Consider the following 12382-nt stretch of genomic DNA (forward strand, 5'->3'; position numbering starts at 1 on the left):
AGAGAAAATTTAACATTCCACATTGCTCCGTCCCAAAGTGGCTATCCACTACTTGGACGTGAAGCTTTCGCTCACTTTAATGCAATACCGCATTACGCTTCCCTTACGCTTAAGATGCCCGGTCCTCGTGGCATCATTATAGTGAATGGAAATATTAAGCGATCCCTGCACGCCGAAGAGAGTGCGACTGCCTTGGCAGCCGCACACTAAAATGGCCTCACCAGCTAAAGTACTCGATAGGTCGTCAAGACCACGGACACGGTTAGACGAGTCCGGCGCAGCTATATGAAAATGGTACAGGTTTGATGGCCACACCCCTCTCATAAACACAAGGGGCTCAACGCGCGCAGACAAGTGGCAATTTTTACTCATCTTGAAATTTACATGGTCTCTTTCAAACCTACCTTTTTGCACGACAACTTTTCACCCAAGTTCCTCTCTTTTACAGATGACCACCGTGCTACACCCGTCCAGGATACGGCACAATGGAGACACAGGCACAGACGTGCAGCAGGGACCTGTCCCAAGGATTCTTTTTAGATTAAGACCCTGCGTCAACCTTTTTTACTGTCTCTTGTTGATACACATCCCTCGGATTCTCAGTACAATTGACTATTTAGGCCCGGTTTATACCATAAAGACCGAATACCTTAGGGAGTGTTCGGCATCGCGAGTTTGGCCTTATATGCATCAGCTCCGAATCATTTCTTTGGTCAAATGTTGGGTTTGCCCGGCTCCTATGTTTTGGTACCTTACGTTCCACTCTATCGGCTAAGGTAGCACTAGGAGAACTACTGCGGTTGTGCCCCGGGTCATCCGAACGAGCACCTCAGTAGAGAAAGCCGAAAACTGACTGTCATGATATAGCGTGAGACTGGTCAACCACTCGATGACATATCGGAATGTTAGAATTCCTACGCCTTAACGAAGGGCCGTTTCCCGGCCAGGCATGTACGCACCCTGAATTCGGGAGAATGCGGAGCCAACAGGGGCTATATAGTAGCCCCACCGTCAAACTCCTATGGCTAAGTGAAAGTGTTAAAGCATTATAGTCTGGTTGCCTCGTTCGCTGCGCTATCACCTCCTTAATAGGACCAAGACGTTGGGTTAAGTGTGAACACGCGTCTTCTGGGAACACCTCCGCATTATATGCGTGGGGGCTGAAGCCGACGACTGCAATCTTTCAGGTTATACACATGTATACATAAACGGCCGCACAGGAGGCATCATATTACTTTCAGGCAAAAGTATAAACATAGCCTTAATATATTTCATAAAAACATTGTGTTTACAATGGGAATACATGTCACTCAAACATAATATTCTTCGAGCACTGGGCCTCTATCAAACGAGCACCCTCAAGAACCTCTTCGAAATAGTGCTCGGCAGCCACTCGGCCTATGGCCGAACCCTGCGCCGCAACAGTTGTAGCATCCATCTCCGCCCAGTATGCTTTAACACGGGCAAGGGCCATCCGCGAGCCTTCTATGCATGCCGACCTCTTCATCGCATTGATTCACGGTACCGCACCAAGGAACTACTGCACTAAGCTGAAATAGTTGTTCGGCTTTAGCTTTTCCGGCCACAGCTGATCCACGACAGACCTCATGGCGAGTCCGGACAACCTATTTAGTTCGGCCCATTCGGCTAGCTGATCAGTCAATGGAAGCGGACGCTCTGGAACGTTGAATTGCGACCAGAACAGCTTGTCCACTTCACGATCTGTTTGACCTTGGAAGTATTTAGCAGCATCGGCAGCGCTCGCCGCCAAGTCCATATATGCGTCTGTCGAACTCCACAGCTGATCCAGAGGGGCATACCGTGGATCTCCGAACTTCCTCCGTAGCATGAAGGGCTTCCCAGCCGCAATATCCCCGACTTCACGCAGCTCCTCCTTCTTCGCTCTCATAGCAGAGCGGGTGTCTTTGTTCGCCATCGTGGCCTTTTCAACGTCCGTTGCCTTCGCTCGGTTTTCTTTTTCAAGGAACTGGCAACGGTTGGCATTGTCTTTTAATTCTACGGCCATCTTGGCCATCTTCTCTTTGCTCTCGCAATGCGTGGTCTTCTCGGCTTTCAACTCTTCGGCTGCCTTCAAAGCAGACGCATTACTAATCCTTGCTTGTTCTTTGGCTCGGGAAAGTTCCGCCCGCAAGGTTTCCACGGTGGCAGCTCCATCTGCAGTCACAACATATTAAAGATACTGGCATCATGCTGCTCTTACTATGTGACATTCACCAGAAAATAACACTTACCATGTGCCTCGTCAAGCCTTTTGTTAACAAGCTCGATGTCGGCATCCGCCGCATCCAGTTGCCGCTTCAGTTCGGCAAATTCATGAGTCTGGCTAGCCACCGGAGCTCCCACTACCTGCACATTAAAGTGGTATGGTTATTGCCTGGGACTACGATCCTCTATTTCCCGCCGTTCTCGGTGATAACCAGAGTCTCAGGGGCTACTATCTACACAGAGCACACCTAAAAATGTGCGGTACCATCACAAATGTACATCATTTTACGTACCTCAAAGCCCGTTAGTAGACTCATAAAGGCATCATGCAACCCGCTTTCGGCGGATGAGATCCTTTCCATCACTGTACCCATCAATGTACGGTGTTCTTCTGAGATGGCCGCTCGCTCCAACAGCTCTCTCAGTACGTCCGGACGCATACCAAACGGTGCCGGACTCTTCTATTTGCTCTCTTCGAGAGCCAGACGCTGGGGACTTTGGGTGACTATAGGATTATCTTCTGGCCTCACCGAATTCGGAGAGGACCTCCATGATGACACTTCAAGGTCGCCCGCTTCTTGAGTGGAGGAGTCCGGGGGAGGCGTTTCGCTCTCCATCATCTCCGGAAGAAGATCCCCCAAAGACGAGCTCTGTTGAGAAGGGCTAAGATCCAAACTGCAATAAATACTTTGGTTATTTTCCTCAGAGGTAAGGTAGTATATCTCCACTATTAAAGTACTTTCTGATTACTTACAGCTCGTTGGAGGGCTGATCCCCGCGCGGACTTTGTGCGGCAAGAGCACCCTCCAAGGCAGGACCCTCTGGTGGAGATTTCTTCTCCCGCTTGGAAACCTTGGTTTCCGGATCTTCAGAGGTAGTCCTCTTCCTTCCTCGGGGTGAGAGAATGTCCGATTCCTCCCCTCGGTTATCCTCCCTCACGGAGGAGCTCGTTCCCTCGGTCGGAATAGGTAGCAATGGAGGCCCGCTTTCGCCCTCATTATTCCCCCCTTTGTCTTCCTTTGAGGGCTCCGGGCAAGGTTCTAGCTCGAGCATCTTTTCCAGTACCGGATTTTCCAAACCCTCAGGAAGGGGGGCCGAACACCGAATCATCTTCGCCTTTGTTATCCAGCCCTGGTCAAAGAGCGATTTCTCAGAATAACGTCATGATAAATGAAAGACGGTGTGTTCAGCTAGAGGATAACTTACTTGTTCGGCGGTGCGGTTGCTGCTCAGGCCCGCGTACTCGGTAGTATCCGGACACTCTATTTGGGGTCCGAAGAATGATTTTTACATCTTCTCGTGCGTCAGGCCAAGGAAATTCTGAATAGTACGCGGCCCTTCTGGGTTGAACTCCCACATGCGGAGGGGCCGGCATTTGCAAGGCTGGACTCGACGAACCAGCATGACTTGCGCCACCATAATCAAACTAAAATCTCCTTCGAAGAGATTTTGGATGCGGCTTTGCAGTACAGGAACGTCCTTGGCAGGACCCCAGCTCAGCCCTCTGCTAATCCATGACATCAGTTGTGGTGGAGGGCCTGATCGGAAAGTAGGGGCAGCCACCCACTTGGCACTTCTGGGAGCTGTGATGTAAAACCACTCCTGTTGCCATAATCCGGACACCTCTGGAAAGGAACCTTTGGGCCACGGAGCTCCTGCTATCTTGCTTATTAATGCGCCTCCGCACGCTGCATACTGCCCCTCGACCATCTTCGGCTTCACGTCAAAGGTCTTGAGCCACAGGCCAAAGTGAGGGGTAATGCGGAGGAAGGCCTCACACACGACAATGAATGTCGAGATGTGGATAAAGGAGTCCGGGGCTAGATTGTGGAAATCTAGCCCGTAATAAAACATCAACCCCCTAACGAAGGGATCCAGAGTGAGGCCTAGTCCTCGGAGGAAGTGGGAGATGAACACGACGTCTTCGATGGGTTCAGGAGTAGGGACGACCTGCCCTCAGGCAGGTAGCCGATGCAAAACCTTGGCGGTCAGGTATCTGGCCTCCCTCAACTTCTTGATGTCTTCTTCCGTAACGGAGGAGGGCATCCATCGGCCTTGAAGGCTAGATCCGGACATGATTGAAGGTCTGGAGCACCTGACCTAGGATTTAGGTATTAGAACTCGAGGCGGGGGAAGGATTAGATTGAGCACGGGAGGGGAAAAAGTAAAAGCCTTGTCCCTTTATAAAGAGGGTGAATATCAAGCGTCCTCTCTGTAGCCATTTGGGACTTGCCTATAATCTAGGAGTCCTAGACACGGTTGTGTTACCCACGCCCGTATTGATGAGAATCCCGTGATAAGGGGACATGATCTCTGCTTCGACGAGACGTGTCAAGAAACTGCCTCGCGTTATGTGCGGGGCTAGTTGAAGGAAACGGTTCGAATAATCACCGGGCCATGGCATAATGTCGTGTTGCTAAAACAAGTCTGCAAATTAGATTTGTGGAAATATTGTTCTCTCTACGGTGGTATGTGGAACTTATTTTGTAGGGTCGGACACTATCCTTGTATTCAAATTCTTTTGTGATGTATTCGGAGGAGGAACCCGCCTTGCAATGCCGAAGACAATACTGCACGCCGGACTCATCGTCATTGAAAGCCTAGTTCAGGGGCTACTGAGGGAGTCCTGGATTAGGGGGTCTCCGGACAGCCGGATCATATCCTTTGATCGGACTGTTGGACTATGAAGATACAAGATTGAAGACTTCGTTCGTGTCCGGATGGGACTCTACTTGGCGTGGAAGGCAAGCTAGGCAATACGGATATGGATATCTCCTCCTTTGTAACCGACCTTGTGTAACCCTAACCCTCTCCGGTGTCTATATAAACCGGAGGGTTTTAGTCCGTAGGACACAACAACTACAACATACAATCAGACCATAGGCTAGCTTCTAGGGTTTAGCCTCTCCGATCTCGTGGTAGATCTACTCTTGTACTACCCATATCATCAATATTAATCAAGAAGGACGTAGGGTTTTACCTCCATCAAGAGGGCCCGAACCTGGGTAAAACATCATGTTCCCTGCCTCCTGTTACCATCCGCCTTAGACGCACAGTTCAGGACCCCCTACCCAAGATCCGCCGGTTTTGACACCGACACCAAGATATTTAGCTCACACCGCAACTTGCAAAACCTTTTCTCATCCAAGGGCTTTGTGAAGATATCTGCCAGTTGCTCTTCAGTGTTGACGTGAATGATATCAATATCTTCCATCATGACATGATCTCTGAGGAAGTGATGATGAATTTCAATGTGCTTTGTCTTCGAGTGCTGAACTGGGTTGTTGGCAATCTTGATGGCGCTTTCATTGTCGCAGTAGAGTGGTACTTGCTTCAGATGGATGCCATAGTCTTTGAGTGTTCTTCATCCATAGAAGTTGAGCGCAGCAAGATCCAGCAGCAATATATTCAGATTCAGCAGTGGAGAGAGATACATAGTTCTGCTTCTTTGAAGACCAACAAACAAGTGATCGTCCCAGAAAGCCCAGAAAGTGACATGTGCCTGATGTAGACTTGCGATCCACCTTGTCACCAGCATAATCAGCATCCGAAAATCCAACCAAATCAAACTCTGAGCCCTTTGGATACCATAATCCTAGAGTTGGGGTGTGAGCCAAATATCGAAGAATTCGCTTCACAGCTAAGTGATGCGACTCCTTTGGTGCCGCTTGAAATCGAGCACACATGCAAACACTAAGCATAATATCTGGCCTAGATGCACATAGATAAAGTAAAGAACCAATCATGGAGCGGTATACCTTTTGATCGAATCTTTACCATTTGCGTCAGGACCCAGATGACTCTTGGTAGGCATTGGCGTCATGTAACCTTTGCAGTCTTGCATTCCAAACTTCTTCAGGCAGTCTTTGAGGTATTTCTCTTGAGATATGAAGATGTCATTGCTTTGCTGACATATTTGAAGACCAAGGAAGAACTTCAGCTCACCCATCATGGACATTTGATATTGCTCTTGCATCATGTGTCCAAACTCATCATTGTATTTTTGATTTGTGCACCCAAAGATAATGTCATCCACATATATTTGGCACACAAACAGTTCACCATCTTCGTGAAGAGTGTGGGATCCAGGGAGCCAGGTTTGAAGCCTTTGCTCTTGAGGAAGTATTTGAGTGTGTCGTACCAAGCACGAGGGGCTTGTTTGAGGCCATACAGTGCCTGTTGAGCTTGTAAACCATGTCAGGATGTTTTGGATCTTCAAAGCCAGGTGGCTGTGCAACATACACTTGTTCTTCAACCTTGCATTGAGAAAGGCACTCTTCAATCCATTTGATAAGAAGGATGTTATGATGATTTGCGTAGGCTAGCAGTACGCGAATGGCTTCAATCTAACGGGAGCAATGTTTCATCGAAGTCAACTCCTTCAACTTGAGTGCATCCTTGAGAAACGAGAAGCCTTGTTTCTGACAACTTGACCATGCTCATCTTGCTTGTTGCGATATATCCATTTAGTGCCTATGATATTGTGTTTACGAGAATCAGGATGCTTGAGATGCTTGACCAATTCCCACACATTGTTCAATTCGAACTGTTGAAGCTCTTCTTGCATAGCTTGAATCCACTCAGGTTCCATGAAGGCTTCAGCAACTTTCTTGGGTTCAGATATTGAGACAAATGCAAAGTGCCCACAGAAATTTGCTAGTTGTGTTGCTCTTGAACGAGTGAGTGGACCAGGTGCATTGATGCTATCAATTATCTTCTCAATCTGTACTTCATTTGCAACACAAGGATGAACTGGACGAAGACTTTGCTCTTGCTGATCATTGTCTTCATCTTCAGCATTGGCTTCAAGCTGAGCAGAGTCTTCAGGTTGATTTGGTGCAGAAATGATAAGTTCCTCTTTAGCATGTGCCTCTGAAGGTATGATTTCTCCAGTACCCATAAGCTTGATGGATTCACTAGGTGGAACTTCATCTAGCACATTTGGCAGGTGCTCTCTTTGCGAGCCGTTAGTCTCATCGAACCGCACATCCACAGTTTCAACCACTTTATAATGAAAGAGGTTGAAGACTCTGTAGGAGTGCAAAAATCCTTTCCGTAACCAAGCATAAAACCTTCATGTGCTTTCGGTGCAAATTTTGAAGTGTGATGTGGATCCTTGATCCAGCATCTGGCACCAAATACTCTGAAGTAACTTACGTTTGGCTTCTTACCAGTCAGTAGCTCATATGATGTCTTCTTTAGAAGCTTGTGAAGATAAACATGGTTGATGACATGGCATGTAGTATCAATAGCTTTAGGCCAGAACTTTCTTGAAGCTTGTACTCATCAAGCATCGTCCGAGCCATCTCAATGAGTGTTTTGTTCTTGCGCTCCATGATGCCATTCTGCTGCAGCGTGTACGGAGCTGAGAACTCATGAGTGATGCCCAATGTATCAAGATAAGTGTCGAGGTCGGTGTTCTTGAATTCTGTGCCATTGTCACTTTTGATATGCTTGATCTTGATGCCATAGTAGTTCATGGCACGGTTGGCGAAGCGTGAGAAGACATCCTGCACTTCAGTCTTGTAGAGAATTATATGCACCCATCTTTATCTTGAATAATCATCAACAATGACGAAGCCATAGAGACAAGCAGTAGTAGTAAGAGTAGAGTAGTGAGTAGGACCAAATAGGTCCATGTGTAGCAGTTCGAAGGGTTGAGTTGTTGTCATGATTGTCTTCAAGGGATGCTTGTCCCTCGTCATCTTTCCAGCTTCGCAGGCACCACATAAGTGATCCTTCTTGAACTTGACGCCCTCGATGCCTATGACGTGCTTCTTCTTTGTGAGAGTATGCAAGTTCCTCATGCCAGCATGCCCTAGCCTCCAATGCCAGAGCCAGCACTCTGAAGCTTTTGCAAGAAGACATAGGGCAAGCTGTGGTCCTGCTGAGAAATCTACCATGTACAAATCATCTTTCCGGTAGCCTTCAAAGACTAGAGACTTGTCAGATTCCATTAGAACAAGGCAACGATATTTTCCAAATATCACAATCATGTTCAAATCGCAAAGCATTGAGACGGACATTAAGTTGAAACCAAGGGATTCAACAAGCATCACTTTATCCATGTGTTGATCCTTTGAGATTGCAACTCTACCTAGACCCAATACTTGCTTTTACCAGTGTCAGCAAATGTGATGTGACTCTTGTCAGATGGACGTAAGGTGGAGTCCATGAGAAGACTTCGATCACCAGTCATATGATTAGTGCATCCACTATCAATAATCCATTCTGAAGCAGCTGGTGTCATACCCTACAGAGCAGTTAGGGGGATAGGCTTCACGAAGAGTATTGTGAAGCATAAACATTTGACGAGCAAGTGGATTATGAAAGCTCAGACCCAGGTTAGAACTGATAGGATGCATGTCAAGCGACTCAGGAATGAAATACATAATAAGATCATTTGGGCATTTTATCTTGTGCCCCACAAGATATTTTAGGTCCCCAGCAATAGCATCTGACGCATTTGATTTCAGGCTGGAGACCTTTCCCTGCAAAAGAGAGTTAAGTCTTCTTAACCACCCACATCTTCAGGGGTGGCTTCGAAGCAATGAGTCTAAGTGCAGCATCTGAGAACTTCGGCTTTGGAGCCCTAGCAAATAGCCTTGCAGAAGGCGAATAGTACTCATATGAATAGGCAGAGTAGTTCTTGGTCTTATGAGCATGGCGGTTTGATGAAACATGCTCATATTCATAGGCCTGAGTATGGTTTCCCTACAAAACATTGGCATTAGGGTGACTTAGGTGAGTCTTGTGTCTGTATGAAGACTTTGGACCATATGAAGCATTTGGTCTGGGGTTTGTCTTCTTCCCTTGTGGTGTCATGATGACATTCACAAGAAGATTCTCCAGACACCTTTTGGGCACCCGGATTTTCTTCATAGATGGCCTATTCCTGCAGTTAGTACCAATATACCTGGCAAACACTTCACCATTCTGATTTTTAAACAGTTTATAGTTTGCATCAAAGGATTCATCAATGATAATAGGGTTAGCACAAGAGAAGCCAGATAGGGTGGATGGATCCACTGAAGGTTCCTTTGCAGCAACCGATGTGGTTTTGGGGTACTGCTCAGGCTTCCAATAAGAACCATCAACATTCATTTTCCTCTCGAACCCAACACCCTCTTTCCTAGGGTTTCGGTTCAGAATCTGCTTTTTGAGGACATCACATAGTGTCTGATGCCCTTTGAGACTTTTGTACATCCCTGTCTCAAGCAAAGTCTTCAACCTAGCATTTTCATCAGCAATAGCATGATGGGGATCGTAGCAGAAATTCAAAATTTTCTACGCATCACCAAGATCAATCTATGGAGTAATCTAGCAACGAGGGGAAGGAGAGTGCATCTACATACCCTTGTAGATCGCTAAGCGGAAGCGTTCAAGTGAATGGGGTTGATGGAGTCGTACTCGTCGTGATCCAAATCACCGATGATCCTAGTGCCGAACGGACGGCACCTCCGTGTTCAACACACGTACAGCCCAGTGACGTCTCCTACACCTTGATCCAGCAAGGGGAGAAGGAGAGGTTGGGGAAGACTCCATCCAGCAGCAGCACGACGGTGTGGTGGTGGTGGTGGAGGAGCGCGGGACTCCAGCAGGGCTTCGCCAAGCACTACGAGAGACGAGGAGGGAGAGGGGTAGGGCTGCGCCAACAGGGAGAGCAAATCACACGTGTTGGGCAGCCCCAAACCTTAAGTATATATAGGGGGAGGGGAGGGGCTGCGCCCCCACCTAGGGTTCCCTCCCTAGGGGTGGCGGCAGCCCCCAGATCCCATCTGGGAGGCGGCCAAGGGGGAGAGAGAGGGGGGCGCACCTAGGGTGGGCCTTAGGGCCCATCTGCGCCTAGGGTTTGCCCCCTCTCCTCTTGAGGACGCCTTGGGCCTTGGTGGGAGGCGCCCCAGCCCACCTAGGGGCTGGTCCCTTCCCACTATTGGCCCATGTAGGCCTCCGGGGCTGGTGGCCCCACCTGGTGGACCCTCGGACCCCTCCTGTGGTCCCGGTACACTACCGGTGATGCCCGGAACACTTCCGGTGGCCAAAACCATACTTCCTATATATATTAATCTTTACCTCCGGACCATTCCGGAACTCCTCGTGACGTCCGGGATCTCATCTGGGACTCCGAACAACATTCGGTAACCGCGTACATACTTTCCCTATAACCCTAGCGTCATTGAACCTTAAGTGTGTAGACCCTACGGGTTCGTGAGTCATGCAGACATGGCCGAGACAACTCTCCGGTCAATAACCAACAGCGGGATCTGGATACCCATGTTGGCTCCCACATGCTCCACGATGATCTCATCGGATGAACCACGATGTCAAGGACTTAATCAATCCCGTATACAATCCCCTTTGTCTAGCGGTACGATACTTGCCCGAGATTCGATCGTCGGTATCCCGATACCTTGTTCAATCTCATTACTGGCAAGTCTCTTTACTCGTTCCGTAACACATCATCCCGTGATCAACTCCTTGGTCACATTGTGCACATTATGATGATGTCCTACCGAGTGGGCCCAGAGATACCTCTCCGTTTACACGGAGTGACAAATCCCAGTCTCGATTCGTGCCAACCCAACAGACACTTTCGGAGATACCTGTAGTGTACCTTTATAGCCACCCAGTTACGTTGTGACGTTTGGCACACTCAAAGCACTCCTACGGTATCCAGGATTTGCACAATCTCATGGTCTAAGGAAATGATACTTGACATTAGAAAAGCTTTAGCAAACGAACTACACGATCTTTGTGCTAGGCTTAGGATTGGGTCTTGTCCATCACATCATTCTCCTAATGATGTGATCCCGTTATCAATGACATCCAATGTCCATGGTCAGGAAACTGTAACCATCTATTGATCAACGAGCTAGTCAACTAGAGGCTTACTAGGGACATGGTGTTGTCTATGTATCCACACATGTATCTGAGTTTCCTATCAATACAATTCTAGCATGGATAATAAATGATTATCATGAACAAGGAAATATACTAATAACCAATTTATTATTGCCTCTAGGGCATATTTCCAACAGTCTCCCACTTGCACTAGAGTCAATAATCTAGTTCACATAGCCATGTGATTAACACTCACAAGTCACATCGCCATGTGAACAACATCCAAAGAGTTTACTAGACTCAATAATCTAGTTCACATCACTATGTGATTAACACTCAATGAGTTCTGGGTTTGATTATGTTATGCTTGTGAGAGAGGTTGTAGTCAACGGGTCTTGCCATATTCAGATCCCTATGTATTTCGCAAAACTTTATATCGTAGATGCTGCTACCACATTCCACTTGGAGCTATTCCAAATTGTTGCTCCATTATACGTATCCGGTATGTCTACTCAGAGCTATCCGGATAGGTGTTAACCTTGCATCGACGTAACTCTTTACGTCGAACTCTTTATCACCTCCATAACCGAGAAACATTTCCTTATTCCTCTAAGGATAATTTTGACCGCTATCTGGTGATCTACTCCTAGATCACCTTTGTACCCTCTTGCCAGACATGTGGCAAGGCACACATCAGGTGCGGTACTTCAGCATGGCATACCATATAGAGCCTATGACAAAGGCATAGGGGACAACCTTCGTCCTTTCTCTTTCTTATGTCGTGGTCAAGCTTTGAGTCTTACTCAACTTCACACCTTAAAACTCAGGTAAGAACCCCTTCTTTGACTGATCTATTTTGAACTCCTTCAAAAACATGTCAAGGTGTGCGTTCTTTGAAATTATCATCAGGCGTCTTGATCTATCTCTATAGATCTTGATGCCCAATATGTAAGCAGCTTTATCCAGGTCTTCCTTTGAAAAACACTCTTCAAACAACCGTTTATGCTTTCCAGAAATTCTACATTATTTCGGATCAACAATATGTCATCCACATATACTTATCAGAAATGTTGTGGTGCTCCCACTCACTTTCTTGTAAATACAAGTTTCTAGCAAACATTGTATAAACCTAAAAGCTTTGATCACTCCATCAAAACATATATTCCGATTCCGAGATGCTTGCTCTAGTCCATAGAAGGATTGCTGGAGCCAGCATACCTTTTAGCATCCTTAGGATCAACAAAACCTTTTATTGTATCACATACAACTTTTCTTACGAAAACTGGTAAGAAAACTTGTTTTGACATCCATCTGT

The sequence above is a fragment of the Triticum urartu genome, chromosome 2 (assembly GCF_003073215.2).
Source record: "Triticum urartu cultivar G1812 chromosome 2, Tu2.1, whole genome shotgun sequence".
NCBI classification, from domain to species: domain Eukaryota; kingdom Viridiplantae; phylum Streptophyta; class Magnoliopsida; order Poales; family Poaceae; genus Triticum; species Triticum urartu.